At 37.3% G+C, this 15,829-nt stretch overlaps 1 long non-coding RNA gene across 1 annotated transcript in view; it reads right to left on the reverse strand.

Annotated features, from left to right (window-relative positions):
• The window catches only part of LOC102246546, a 301,492-nt gene that overhangs the window by 178,821 nt on the left and 106,842 nt on the right, over window positions 1-15,829 (reverse strand). The window contains exon 4 of the long non-coding RNA XR_001362641.1: window positions 7,517-7,634. This is a non-coding gene — a long non-coding RNA (uncharacterized LOC102246546). The remainder of the gene's footprint in view (window positions 1-7,516; window positions 7,635-15,829) is intronic.

A 15,829-nucleotide genomic window follows, 5' to 3' on the forward strand; every position in this document is an offset into this window, starting at 1 on the left:
GATATCAAGAACTTGACAGAAGAGTTAATGCTTGAGATGGCTTATGAAGATACCAAGTGGCTGTTATCTTGTCTTTACCTTTAGTTTTGGAGAAGTGATCTTTCCTTCACTTGAAACTTTAAGTGACTTGTAGATTTCTGTCATTTATCTTCTTTCTCCATAATCTTTTCTCTGAGTTATTTCTGCCAAGCCTCTTTATTTTCACAGAGTGGAGGGGCGGTAAAAACATTTAGCTTGCTGCCATCTAATCTAGCCATCATCCAATTTCTCTGTTTTCTCTCATTTAATAATCTTTTTTTATCAGAGCTATATACATATTTTTACTTCCTCTCCATTTTTTTCTTTCTTCTTTTTTTGGCTTGCATTCCCCACAACTGAAATAACTAAAATGACCATTCTCTTGAAGGTTGCTAATAATAATAACTACCAATGTACCAGGGTGAGGGTTTAATCCTCATATTCAAGTTTTTAGGAAGGAATTATAATTGTGACTTTACCACTGAGGTTCAGAGAGATTATTTGATTTGCCAGAAATTACAAAATCACTAAGTAGCATCACCAGGATACACATTGGTGTCTGCCTGGCTGCAAAGCTTCTCTGTAACAGCCTGCTGCCTTCCTTTATCACATTCAGGATTGTTGGTAAAGTCAGATGCCTTCTTTCTTCCTCACAATCCTTGTCTTCAGTTGATCTGATATCTTGACTTTCCTCTTTGTGGAGAACATCTGGCTTTGCCAGTCTGAGATCTGCCCCTTTTAAATTGTGAAACAGCATTCCAGAGCTCCCTTTGGAGACCCACCCACCTTTCTCATTCTTAATGGTTTGTAGGGGGGCTGGTCTCACGCACCCCCAGATCTAGAGGTACACACATGACATAAAAGAAAGTGAATACGGGAAGACCAAAAAGTGTATGGATATGCCGATGTTCCTGCTTATTTTAGGTACCCCTTCTCTACATAATCCTGCATCATCTAGGGCAGTGATGGCGAACCTATGACACACGTGAACTCATTTTTTTGGTTGGTTTTTCTTTGTTAAATGGCATTTAAATATATAAAATAAATATCAAAAATATAAGTCTTTGTTTTACTATGGTTGCAAATATCAAAAAATTTCTATATGTGACACGGCACCAGAGTTAAGTTAGGGTTTTTCAAAATGCTGACATGCAGAGCTCAAAAGGTTCACCATCACTGATCTAGGGGGAGCTCCATGCATCAGTCGTAAAAACAGAACTTGATGAGAATAACAACTAACTTATATGATTTGCTAAATTCTCTGTCCTCCTCTACACCATGATGATCTCGTGCTTGGCTGGTATCCTCCCAACTCAAGCCTTTAGGTCACAGCTTAAATGGCCAGCAGCCATCAGAATGAGTCCCAGGGTGGCCAGCCTGCTCCCTACCATGATTCGGTGTCCTCTCACTTTTCTTCTGCCTTGTTCTCACTCTCTACTTGGTACTTGTATCCACCAGATAGTTGGTCCTTTGCATTTCAATTTATAGTGACTAAATTCTATTCCTAAAGTCTGAAAGTGATAGAACCTTAGAATGTTCCAAGGACATGTTTGTGTTGTAGTTGTTTTGGTTTTGTTTTATTTACCAACTAATATTCCCCAGTCCTGGATACTTCAGCGTACTTACCAGCCCAAATTCAAGGCTTAGGAATCCAAGCCTAGCACTAACCCATTTGGCCAAAACCTAGGTTGGCTATTCTGGTACCTCAGAAGAGGAGGATCAGACAGTAGATTGGTTGAATTCACATCTGCCTCTCCCATTTATGAATAAGAATCTCTGGGACAAGGACCAGGTCTGGTTAATCTTTAAACACCACCACCACCACCCGCTCAGTTTCTAACACACATGGCAGTTACTCTGCAAATTGTTGCTAAATTGAGCTAACTGGACCACGTATGGCTCAGAAGGATAACCTTAAGAGTTTTAGTTTTTAACTGTGCCAGGCATTCTTCCACTAACCTGGAATAACTCAAGATTTCCCTTACATATAAATTAGGTATTCTTTTAGAACTGTCTATAAAAGATTTTAACATTTTAATATCCTCAAGTGAATACTATAAAATCCATTTTATTACTATTATGTAGCAGAGAAAAACCTTAAAAGGTTTTCATTTGTCATGTATTCTGAGCCCGATTTCACCAAAGTTTATTTTCATAGAAATGGTTTCAGAAAAAAGAAATCTAGAGTTTGGAGAAAATTGGTTTCATTCAGATTGGATATAAGAAAATTCTAGAAATGTGGAGAACTCTATGATATCAGACAATATTTAATTTTCTAATAAAGAAAGCAGAACTTTCCTTGCACTTACTACTCATCTTTTCCTACTTCATTAGGTGGTAGATCTTTGTTTTGTTATCTGCATGATAAAAATAGGGAACAAGAATATGTGACCACAAGAATTCTAGTTGAATCCTCCACCGTGAGATGGATATGGTAAATACATCGCATGGGGATGCACTGGTCCCTTTGGGACAATGAAATCATTCTAAGAGTGACTGTCTCAAACTTAAGAAAATAAGAAGAAAAGGCTTCTATTGTGAGCTACTGTCAGGTAGAACAATATGTCTGTGAAATTATATTTTCTCTGGTGCATGTTGCTACAAATAGTGGGAAGTGACTCTGTGGAAGATAATATTGGCACTTGAGGGAACAATTAAATAACTACCCTGTTTTCCCTGCCTGAATTCTGAATCGAGATAGACAAAGAGTGAGGCAGATGGGGACCAAAAGAGGGCCTTTGGAGAACATGTAGCAACAATGGACTTCCTGATTCTGAACCCCTAGAATTGAGCAAATGTTCTCACCTATTCCCTCTGAATAAAAAGCAAGTGCAGGGTCTTTATCACTAAGCTTTCCACCTGATCTATCAGAGCAGATTCTTTGCAAGCAGACAGATCCCCAAGATGAAATAGAAAGAAAGGAACGACTCTTGCCAGATCCTCCTCCAAATCTCACCAAGCTTTAGATTACTCTGCCTCTCTAGGCAATAGAGAGAGGGACTGAGAGGGAAAAATTCCTTGTGAAGGACAAGAGGAGTGAGGAATAAGAGTTCTCTCTCCCATACCAGCACCTTCCGATGACGTATAATTGGTGCACTACGAATCTATTTACTCTACAGAATACTGTTTGGGGGAGCACAGGAGAGTGAGAGAGAACTTCCATGAGGTGAGTTCTCTAAGAACTGTATTTAAATTATTTTTCTTAGTGATGTTTTGACTTTGCAAGTGTTCTTTTTAATTGTACCCCCGAACATAAAAAATTTGTCTTTTAACTTAATCAGAGAAATATTCTTCCACAATTCTGGATGCTCGACACTATGCTATTATCTCAATAATGCTCTTTTCCCTAGAATGTAGTAGATATATTACATTGCACCACAGTGTTTTAATTCTTAAGAACATTTTCCATTCATTATAAATTGTATTTCCAATATTTATATTAACCAACTGTGGAATGAAAGACCTACAAAAGGTCTTCTTAGACATTGAGCCTGTGAAGAAGACTGAGAAGAAATGGACTGAGGTGGGAGGTGAGCCAGAATAAATTTTTCTTGAATCCAACAGAGAAGATTCAGGAAGTTTCAAGAGGATTCAAGAGGTGGTCAAGATGTTGATGTTGAACTATTAAGCTAAGTAAGGACTAAAATACATATTTGCTCCTGGCAACTAAGAAGCCACTGCACACCCCAATGAGAGTGGTTTTAGCAGAATAAAGGGATTAAAGCAATTTACAGAGGGTTAAGGAATAGAGGAGCTATGGAATAGAAACACACAACTATTGAATGCAAATTTTTATCTCTAATGGTTTAGCTGTGAAAAGAAGAAAGCACAAGCCTTATTCAGAAAGATCAGGTCAAGGGAAAAATCAATGTTCATTATAAAAACTGTTACCAATAAACATATGCTGAAAACCTATAGTGATTAGTAAAATATATTCTGCATATGGTATCATACAATAAAGTACTAATTTCTGTAGTTCTAATAATTAGACCATATAATATAAAATAGGACAAATATCACATGATCTTACTTATATATGGAATCTAATTAATGCAATAAACTGATGAATAAAATAGAACCAGAGGTGTGGAATCATGAAACAGACAGGAAGCTCAGAGGGGAAGGGCTAGGGGGGGTAAGGGGGAACAAGAAGATATTAAGCAGAGAATGTATATGCATATATGCATTGCCCATGAACACAAACAATAGGGTGGTGAAGGCCTGGGGTGAGGTGGGGACATCTGTAATACTCTCAATGATAAAGATGTGAATGAATGAATGAATGAATGAATGATTAAATAAATAAATAAATAAAATAGGGCTAAATGTGATAAACAAATAATATATGCACGAGAGTAGGGAGAATTCTAAATGCTCCAGGGGTTTAATAAAAGGCTTTGTGGAGGAAGTAGGCCTTTTTTTTTCCCCTTAAAATTTTTTAGGATAGGAAAAAGACTGAATAAAAGGGACAGAGGTCTTTCAAAGTATGAATAGCAGCAAGGTATTGATCATAAACATGTTGCATTTTTTAAACATCCAATCAAATTAAAATTTCCTCCATCCCCTGCTCCTCCTTCAGAAACCCCAAACAATTGCTCAAACTAAAGCCTTATTCTTCTTCCTCACAAGAGTGCCAAACCCAGAATTATTAGTGAAAGTAGACATGGGTCAAGTTAGAGGAAATAAAACAGACTGAGTTGGATCATGGTGTGTGGGATTTTTTGTTTGTTTGTTTTTTGTTTTTATTTTTTCCAGGCACATAATTAGACACTGGTTTAAGCACGTTATGTTAGTTAACTTCATCTTCACAGCAACCCATAAGAAAAACACTTCTATTATGCCCACTTTACAAATGGGAAAACTGAGATAAAAACTAAGTTACCTGAAGTTATCCAGATAGTAAGAAGCATACTTGAGATGCATAACCAGGCAGTGCGGTGCCTGATCTATGCTAGTAAATGCTACTCTATTCTGCCTTTTTCTCTGCTAACTTTAATACGTAATATTTCAAAATAATATATACTCATGATCTAAAAAATTCAAAAGTACACTATGTCTTGGCATATTCACTAGCCCTGCAGTGAACATTTCTGTGTATAAGCATGGGAAGAGGAATTGGGTGAATGGAGTGATACAGCTTTCCATAAACTCATGTAAAAACCCCATTTTTTAGCCTCACTTCTCTTTCCTGCCCTTTCTTTCTGTCAATGGGGAGTCTAAGTGCTCTCTGGGCATCACCAGAAAAATTAGTGGACAGTTTCCCAAACAAACACACACACACACACACACACACACACACACGCACATTCTGAAGCTCCTTCCTCCATGTGTTCAGGGCTACAGTTGCCCTCAGATGAGATTCTATTTCATCCTTCCACTTGCTCCCATTTACTTTCCAATTTCTGACTTTTTTTTAAATTCACTTTTTATCTCCATCCTATCCCATCTTTTCTATAATATTTTTATTTTGTGTTTCTTTGTTTTAATTTTCATAGAATATCAGCCTGAACTAAAAATGACACAGAAGATTTAAAAAAATATATTAGTGATATTTAACTATATTTATAAAGGCTGAAAACACTGATTAGGTGAGAGGTAGAGAGGAAAACACAGGAAATTTTGGGAATGGCTGATGAATCAATTCCTAAAAGAAGCAGTAGAGATTGACTTTATAAACAAAGTGTATAAACAAAGAAGTTTCATAGCAAGGAAAAAAACATTCATTCATTCAACAAGTCTGTATTGAGCTTCTATTATGTACCAAGTAATATCATAAGCTCTGGAAAATATAGCAGTAAAAAAACAAACAAAAATCCCTTTTTTTATACTTACACTAGAGGCCCAGTGCATGCATTCATGCACGGGTGGGGTCTGGCCGGCCGGGCCCCAATCGGGGCCCAATCAGGGCTGGGCTGGCTGGGGGGAGGGCCACAGGTGATTGGACGGTGGGCCCCACCCCCATTTTGGGTTGGGGGGGCCGATTTGGGGTGGGGCCACCCATGGGGAGGGGTTGTGGGTGGTTGGCCCTGCCCCCAAATGGGGTGGGGGGCTGATCAGGGCCCAGCAGCCAAGGAAGGGGCCGTGGGAGGTTGGCCAGCCACCCCACCCCCGATTGAGCTGGTTTGCTGGCCCCAGTGGGCGTCATAGCGACGGGTTCTTCTGGTCGTTATGGTGTTCTGGTCACTGGCTTTTTATATATAGAGATTGTGGTAGAAGAAGTGAGACAATAAACAAAAGAAGTGACTATACACAATGTTTGGTCATGGTAAGCACTAAGGCAGTGGTTCTCAACCTGTGGGTCACAACCCCTTTGGGGGTCGAATGACCCTTTCACAGGGGTCGCCTAAATACATCCTGCATATCAGATATTTACATTACAATTCATAACAGTAGCAAAATTACAGTTATGAAGTAGCAACAAAAATAATTTTATGGTTGGGGGGCACCACAAATGAAGAATTGTATTAAAGGGTCGCGGCATTAGGAAGGTTGAGAACCACTGCACTAAGGAGAAAAATAAGACAGGAAAGGGGAACAGAGCATAGTCAGTAGGATTAAGTGAGTGGGTGCAATTTTAAATAAAGTGATCAGAAAGGACTCTCTGAGAATAAAACATTTGAACAATAGCTGAGCTAAGGAAAGGAAAGGCAGGCAAAACAGATATTCTGGGGAAGACTTGCAGGCAGAAAACAACAGATGTGAAGGTCCAAGGCTAAAGCAAGACCCTCATTATCATATTCAAGGAAGAGCAGGGAGGTAGATGAGTGAGGAGCATAGTCAGCCATAGGGTCAAAGATGCAATGGGAAACTCTTGTTAGAGCTTAAGGGCCATTGTGAAGATTTGGGCTTTTTCTTGGGGCAAAATGAAAACACAATGGAAAGTTTAGGAAGGAACCTGTGATCTGATTTTGAACAGAATGACTCCAGCTATTCTGTTGAGAATGGATTGTAGGGCCAGAAGGGCAGAAGCAAGAGGACAAATTAGGAGGTTATTGTAATAATCCAAACAAGAGATGAGAGTGATTTGGCAGGCAAGAATGACTCCAAAATTTGGGAACTGAACAACTAAAAGGATGGCGTCACCATTAACTGGCATGGGGAATACAATGGAACAGCACAATTTGCCAAGGAAGAATAGCAGTTTTGTTTGGAACATGTTGAGTTTGTGAAGCCTATTTGATACCCAATGGAGATGTTTAGTAGGCAATAAAAAGTGTGAGTCTGGAGTTCAGGGGAGAGGTTTGGCTGGGGATATGTAGCACATAGCTAATAAATAGCAGCTCATTTTCCCTTAAAACAAAAAAGTAGAATGGACGTTACTATGGGCAGTTTTATAATGTAGGGAAGGGAAAATATTAGCATCTGACAGCTTCTATTTTCTTTGTTAAGGTTGAAGCAAAGTTAACTACTAAAAGAGAGAGTTCAGGCTATTAACCAGCATCAAGTAAAAGGGTTGCCACGTGGCAGTGAGAGCCCAGCTGAACTTGAAATTACTAACCTTGCAGTAGTTTCAGTGTGTGCTTATACAATTTTACTTCCACCATGTTCAGTAGCCTATGTGGTAAAGCAGTGAAGGTAGGTCTTGCATCCACTCAGGGTGAGAGAATAACTGGTGGCTGGAGAGGAAAGAAAGAGGGGCAGAAAATTAATAATTCTGGTGACAGTATCATAGAATTGATGTCCATAGACCCCAAGAATCATGTATAATAGTGACAGTAAAAAATATATCTATATAATATAGAAAATTGATATATTACAGTACTGGGACTTAAAGCAACTAGATATCATGTAACACAAGTTATGTTTTGCAACACCAAGATCCTTATTCTAAAAAGTATACCACTGTATGTACAACTTATAGGACATCCAAAAAAGGAAAAAGTTCACAGTAAAATTGATATTTTAATAGTTGTGAAATTTCTTTCACTGCTCAAATTCTCTTTGCTTTTACATTCCAAACTGGTTTCATTTGATTCAAGCCAAAATCCCATGTGATTCCTTCTCTTTCCCTGGAATTTTTCAACAGACATAGGCATAATAATATAACTGTGGTCAGTCAAGTCCCTTAACAAAGGATAGAATGTCTTCCTTTGGCATTCCATAGAGATGACTTAGTCTTAGCTGAGTAGAGAGCAAGACAAGTAATGATCTTAGGCATGGAGACTCTCTGTAAACAGTTCTAGGCTTATGTGACTTGTTTCAATGAAATAATAATCAACATAGAAGCTTTCTTTTAAGTGTCTATAAAATGCCAGAAATTTAAAAGATAAATCTAGAGATAAGCAAATGTCTTTCCTATCATGCTTCCAAAATATCAGGGTAGCTAACATTTATAACAAGTAATGAAAAGGATTTCTCAAATTGCATTCATGGAGCTCACAGTATAGCAGTAACACAAACCAGGCCTAGCTAGTTTTTGTTTTATTGAATTTATTGGGGTGACACTGTTTAACAAAATTATACAGGTTTCAGGTGCATCTATACACTGTACTGTGTGTTCACCACCCCAAGTCAAATCTTCATACATCATTATTTATCCCCCCTATCCCTTCTCCACCCCTCACCCCCTCCCACTGGCAATCACCACATGGTTGTCTGTGTCCATAAGTTTTTTCTCCTTTTTTTCTTTTTTGCTCTATCCCTCCAACCCTTCCCAGCAATCCCCACAACAGCAGTCAGCATGCTCTCTATCTATGAGTCTGTTTCTATTTTGCTGTAGTTAATTTTGTTTATTAGATTCCACATATGAATGAAATCACATGGTACCTGTCTTTCTCTGGCTGGCTTATTTCACTTAGCATAATTCTCTCCATGCTGTCACAAAGGGTAAGATTTCCTTCTTTTTTACAGTACAGTGATATTCCATTGCATAAATGTACCACAGCTTTTTTTATCCACTCATCTACTGATAGACATTTGTGCAGATTAAAATCTTTAATCCAAATCTTGGCTATTGTAAATAACATTGCAATGAACATAGGGATGTAAATATTCTTTTGAATTACTGTTTTGGGTTTCTTTGGATAAATTTCCAGTAGTGTAGTCTCTGGGCCATAAGGCAGTTCCATTTTTAATTTTTTGAGGTAACTCCATACTGCTTTCCACAGTGGCTGCACCAGTCTGCACTCCCACCAATAGTGCACAAATGTTCCTTTTCCTTAACATCCTCGCCAGCACTTACTGTTTGTTGATTCATTGATGATAGCCATTCTGACAGGTATAAGGTGATATCTCATTGGGGTTTTCATTTGCATTTTTCTGATGATTAGTGATGTTGAATATCTTTTTCATAAGTCTATTGGCTTGGCCATTTGTATGTCCTCTTTAGAGAAATATCTATTCAAGCCTTTGCCCATTTTTTTCAATTGGATTGTTTGTCTTTTAGGTGTTGAGTTTTACAATTTTTTTTTTTTTTTACAAATTTTGGAAATTAGTCCTTTATCAGATGTATCACTGGCAAATATGTTTTCCCATTAAATGGATTGTCTTTTCATTTTTTATGGTTTCCTTTGCTATACAGAACCTTTTAAGTTTGATTTAGTCTCATTTGTTTATTTTTTCTTTTGTATCCCTTGCCAGAAGCAATATGTCAGAAAAAATATTGTTACGAGAAATGTCTGAGGTTTTACTGCCTATATTTTCTTCTAGGGGTTTATGGTTTTGAGTCTAACATTTAAGTCTTTGAGTTTATTCTTATGTATGGTATAAGAAGTTAGTCTAGTTTCATTTTTTGCATGTATCTGCCCAATATTGCCAACACCATTTATTGAATAGACTATGTTAAACCATTGTATGTTCTTGCTTTCTTTGTTAAATGTTAATTGACCATAAAGGTATGGGTTTATTTCTGGGGTTTCTATTCTGTTCCATTGATCTATATGTCTGTTTTCATGCTCTTTTAATTACTATGGCCTTGTAGTATAGTTTAGTATCAGGTAGCATGATTCCTCCAACTTTGTTCTTTTTTCTTAAGATTGTTGTGGCTATTCAAGATCTTTTGTGGTACCATATAAATTTTTGGAATATTTGTTCTAGTTCTGTGAAATACCCCATTGGTAACTGATAGAAATTGCATTGAATCTATAGATTGCTTTGGGTAGTATGAACATTTAAATAATTTATTTATTTATTTTTTTGAGAGAGAGAGCAAGGAAGGGAGAGGGAGAGAAAGAGGAAGGATAACATTGATCGGTTGTCTGGTATGCGCCCCGACCAGGGATCGAACCTGAAACCTTTTTGTGTATGGGATGACGCTTCAACCAACTGAATCACCCAGCCAGCACTGATTTACATTTTTAATTTTGAACTTACAGATCAGTAAATCAGCAAACTGTGTAAAAAATCACCCAAAACTTAGTGAGTTAGAACAACAGCTGTTTAGTATCATTTACTATCCTGTAGTAGTGTAGGTGACTCTTCTGCTCTGTACCAGCTTAACCGATCTCTGCTGGGCTCTGCCAAGTATCTATGGGCAGCTAGCAGGTTGGCTGTCAGCTCGATGATCTAGCAGAGTATGTTAGTTTCTTAGTGCTGCTGTAACGTATTACCACAAACTTATTAAAACAGCACAGATTTATGATTTCATAGTTCTGAATGTCACAAGTCTCAACTGGGCTAAACTCAGATATCAGCATAAATTGCATTCCTTCTGAATTCTCTAAAGAAAAATCTGTCTCCTCACCTTTTCCAGGTTCTAGAGCAGTGGTTCTGAACCTTCCTAATGCCGCCACCCTTTAATACAGTTCCTCATGTTGTGGTGACCTCCAATTTCATTGTTACAAATTGAACATAATTAAAGCATAGTGATTAATCACAAAAACAATATGTAATTATATATGTGTTTTCCGATGGTCTTAGGCAACCCCTGTGAAAGGTTCATTCGACCCCCAAAGGGGTCGCGACCCACAGGTTGAGAACCGCTGTTCTAGAGGCTGCCTGCATTCCTCGGCTCATGGCCCTCCTTCCACTTTCAGAGCTAGCAGTGAAGCCTCTTCAAATCTCCATTCTCACATCTCCTTCTCTAACTCTGATCCTTCTGTCTCTTTCTCTCTCATAGGAACCCTTGTGATTACAATGACCCCCCCCTCTCCCAATAACTCAGAATAATCTCTGTTCAAAATTTTTAATTTAATCACATCTTCGAAGTCTCTTTTGCCATATAAGGTACCATACTCCTAGGTTCTGGGGATTAAGAACCTAGGGGAGAGGGCTTATTTTTCTTCCTGCAGACGGCTTCCTTCACATATTTAGCAGCTGGTCAGGATGGCTCAGTTCTCCACCAGGGAATCTCTTTCCCAGAGCAGGTAGCTCAGGTTCATAAGCACGATGATCTCAGGGCTCTAGCTCAGCAAGAGGCAGGGTCCAATGTATAAGCACTGATCAAATCTCTGCTAGTATCACATTTGCTTATGTCCCTTTAGCCAAAGCAAGTCACATGGCCTATCCACATTCAAGAGGTTAAAAAAATATGCTCCACCTCTTTATGGGAAGATGTGTAATCTCACATTGTGAGGGCTTGGATACAAAGAAGGGAAGAATCTGTGACCATTTTTATAATCTACCATAACTAGCAAATTATGTGGGAGATCTTCTAAGACAAGTCCATCATTGCTTAGAATAATCTTTGTACAGTTGCTTCCTCTGCCTAGAATGCTCAAAATGCATTCCTCTCTTCTTGGCTAATTTACTTCCCTCTTTTTTATTATAGCGTACATATAACATCTTCCAGGAGGTCTCCTCTTTGTGTTTTTATCATACTCAGTATTACTCCTGATGTAGCACTTACACTCTATTGAAATTATCTATTTACTTGTCTACTATTCCAACTAGACAGTGCTTCTTTAAAAAAGTGGGTCTTAGTCACTCTTGCTTTCCTAATGACTTAGTAATGTATCCTTTGTGTAGAAGGTTAATAAGAATGTATTGAATATATTTATTTAAAAATGTTCTATAAATTCCATTCCTCAATTATTGCTACAGTCTCATTAAAATATACTTATATTCAACAAATCTTTAATCCTTTCCTTTTCTACTTTGGAATCCATCCTTTCATTGATAAACTGAATAGGTAAAAAATTACTATTACTAAATATTTGTTGCAAAGAAAAGTTTTCCTTGGAATAAAAAGTTAAATTGTGATTTTGGAATCTTGGTAGCACAAATTGATTGTGTGACATTTAGGAAACCCACAAATTGCCGCCAATGGTGCTGGTTTGCCAAACTAGAGATCTCTGAGTCTGTCTTCAGTTGGGAAGCCCATCACATTTAGTAATCCAAGGCTAACTTAACTGGAATTCCTTCAAACTAAATACAAAATAAAAACCAAGATATTTTGGGATATTTCCAAGAAGGTCTTAAGGGGCTACCTGATTGCTGTTAATATATAAGAGAGAAAGCAAAGATTTCCAAAATTACATGACTCAAGGGCTAAGATTCCAGAGCTGCAGACACAACATGAGTAAGCAGGCTGCTCCAAATTGCCAGTGGAATTAAGGAATCAAAAAGGAGATGGTGAGTTACAAGAAACAGAGCTTGTTTGCGAAAGGGATATTCTGTGTGCCTGTAACCAAGAAAGCCAGCTACAATATAAGACAAAATGTACGATGTTTAATCTGATGAAACAATATTAGAAGAACCCACCCCTGTGATATTCTCCAATGTATACAATGGACTTCACTTGGAATATGGGTGGATGCCTGGTATTTTTTTTTTTACCTCAGGCATGAACATGTGTATAACCTGAATTATGAAGCACAAAAATGAACAAAAACAGCACTGAAGTCCAAAGACAATCAAGTTAGTTAATGTTCACATATCCGGAGAGTGTTTCTATCCCAATGTTAAAAGTGTCACTGTTAATGCACTGACTATGCTACAGAATCTGCTTAATTGTGCCTAAAAACAGATTATAGTTTAACAATATCAATAAATTGAATGGGTTCATTCACTCACTAAATACTTATTAAAAACCTATCTATTTTTAGGTCTTCTATTTATTAAAGACCTATCTATTTTTAGGAGCTTTGGAAGCTAGATAGATGAGTAAAGTGCATTCTTGGCTCTCAAAAAATGTACAACTCAGCAGCTAAATTAAATTAATCAATTCTAAACCTATTGCACATTTTTCTTTGTTGGACACCATAGATTATTAAAGAATGAGCATTAGAGTGGGGGTGATGGGGGTAATGTGGGGATAAGGACACATATGTAATAACTTAATCAATAAAGAATTTTTTTTTAAAAAAGAATGAACATTAGTCATGTATGTCTTCTGAGTAAAGATGAAAGTACATAGACCAATGGAGTTTTGCCAGCCATGGCAATGGCTCTCTAGGATTATTCAAGCTATTAAAGGAGGCTGGGTAAGATAATTTTAAGGTAATTCTCAGCTAATTAAATGCTTATGTATTTTTTAAATCTGTTTTTGTATTTCTAATTGTATACTGAATATACAGGGATGTAAGAAAGTAAGTTTATGTAATACAAACAAATAATACAATAATAAATAAATAATAATACAAGAATAGACTGCGTTTTACATACTCACAACTGTAAACCTATTTTTGCCAACCCTTGTATATTCATTTGGATGATACATGAATCCTCCAACTTGAAATTTCTCCTACAAATTATTATATTTGCTAACATTCATTGAGTTTGAGTTTTCACTGTGCCAGGCACAGTGTCAAGTATAAACTATTCATTATTATATCATGCTAACCCAGTGTTCCCTGAGAGCAGTTGAATTCTCCCTCACAGATCTAAGAAACTAGCTAAGAGGTCACATGGAAGATAAAGATGGAGTGAAGTTTATGAAATCTCTTAATGAGCAGAACTTTCTGAGAAGGAGATGAAGAAGAAGGCTTGGATAGAAACTAGCAAAGGAGATGATTGGCTTAGGCTGCAGATCGATGAGATTAGTTGATTTTACACCCAAATTGACCATCCAGACTGGTGGACTTGAGGAGCTACCTGCCCTCAGAAGTCCCCTCACTTTGGAGGAATGCTCATTGTAATCCAAAGATCTTAGGGAGGGATATTCAGAGTAGGACAGAAGATAGTTCCATGCAGGATTATGCACAAAACCAAACTGTGGATGAGTTCACATGATAGATGAGCCCTCCTAATGGTCAACCATGAGTGTAGTGGCTGTTGAAATAGATGCCAGATAAGAGGGAAAGACACCAGTCCAGACTGGCAGGCAGCATTGGCACAGGCTAATAACAGCGGCAACAGTAGACTGTCCCTGAAAATACCAACAAAACACATGGTCTTAAAATAAAAATGCGGAGAATTAACTCTATCAATAAGGCATCATTCTCTATTTTTTACTATTTTTCTTTGTAATTTTGTGTTTTCTTCCAAAGCTTTCTATAATGAATATGTATTATAATCAGAAAGCAAAATTTGTTGGTTTTGAATAGCACTCAGAGTTACAGGCAATCAACTTACCTGCCAACTTCAAAAGGATAAGTAGCTTCTTACTTTCTCCATTATACTGTAAGCTGATCTTCTAAAACCATCCCAATTTGAGATACAGATTTAAAAAAAAGGCAGCCTAATCTATAGCATCATGATCCCACATAATGACTAGGCTTTGATTTTATTTCTAATTTTGGAGGAGAAAGTCATGAAAAAGCAATTGGACAGAAAGGGTTGAAGCAAAGCATTTTCTATATCATTCCTGATTGAAAAGTACTATATTAATGGCTAAAATGATTATAACATTCTTGAACAGGCACAGGTGAAATAGAGCTGCTGTTAATAGCTTCCCCAGAAGCCATCAATGTCTGTTGTTTAAGAAATAATTATTAATCTCACTGTTTAACATAATGTGTTCCTTGGCCATGATGCTAATTGAAGTAAGCCAATGGTGTCATTACCTTAAAACACAACCGTGCCAAAATGATATTTTTCTGAACCAATGCACAATAGTGACAGACTCTGAATAAACTATACATAGGTTGATTATATAAATGATGCCATCATGGTTTTTTTCCCCAAACAAAAAATGGGATTAAGTGCTCTAATGAAAGAGTCCAGAGAGATCTCTAGCCCCTTCTACCATGTGAGGACACAGCGAGAAGGTGCCAGCTATGAACCAGGAAGAGGACCCTCAACTAAGAACATGACTGTGCTGGTGTCTTGATTTTGGCCTCCCAGTCTCCAGAACTGAGAACTAAATTTCTGATGTTTATAAGCTACCTAGTCTGTGGCATTTTTTTTTATAGCAGCCCAAACAGACTGACAGGGGATATGTGAAAAACCGGAGCTATTAATACAATCAAGCCACCACACTATATCACAGAGCTGTTTTGAGAATCACACATGCCAATAAATGTGAAATGCTTAGTTCAGAGTCTCATGTACAGTAAGTGCTCAATAACTGTTAGCAATTATGAGGAGTAAGCGGCTACAAATAACATTTCAAACTTCCTACCCAGTATAGCAGAATATAACAAGTTGTGGAATTATGCCAACATCTGACTGCTTATTCCTAGAGAAATTTTTATAAATGTTAGAGAGTATGGAAAGTTCACAAGTTACTGAAAGTTTATTACTTGTATCTGGGTTGATTTAGTTTGAACTTTTTGAGAAACAAAACCACAACACAAATGATGAGAAAAACAGCATGTAGAACATGAGCTTTTCTAGAATATTATTAACAATGAAATAGACTCTTAATTAAAAACATTTTTTTTGGTGTGAAGGTTATTTCTTTCCAAAGAAATTCAGACAACCTTGAAAAATTTGAACTTTGAACCCCTAGAAGTTGAAAAGTATGTAGAGGTTTCTGAGCAGAGTTCTTCAT

Source organism: Myotis brandtii, unplaced genomic scaffold (assembly GCF_000412655.1).
Source record: "Myotis brandtii unplaced genomic scaffold, ASM41265v1 scaffold285, whole genome shotgun sequence".
NCBI lineage: Eukaryota > Metazoa > Chordata > Mammalia > Chiroptera > Vespertilionidae > Myotis > Myotis brandtii.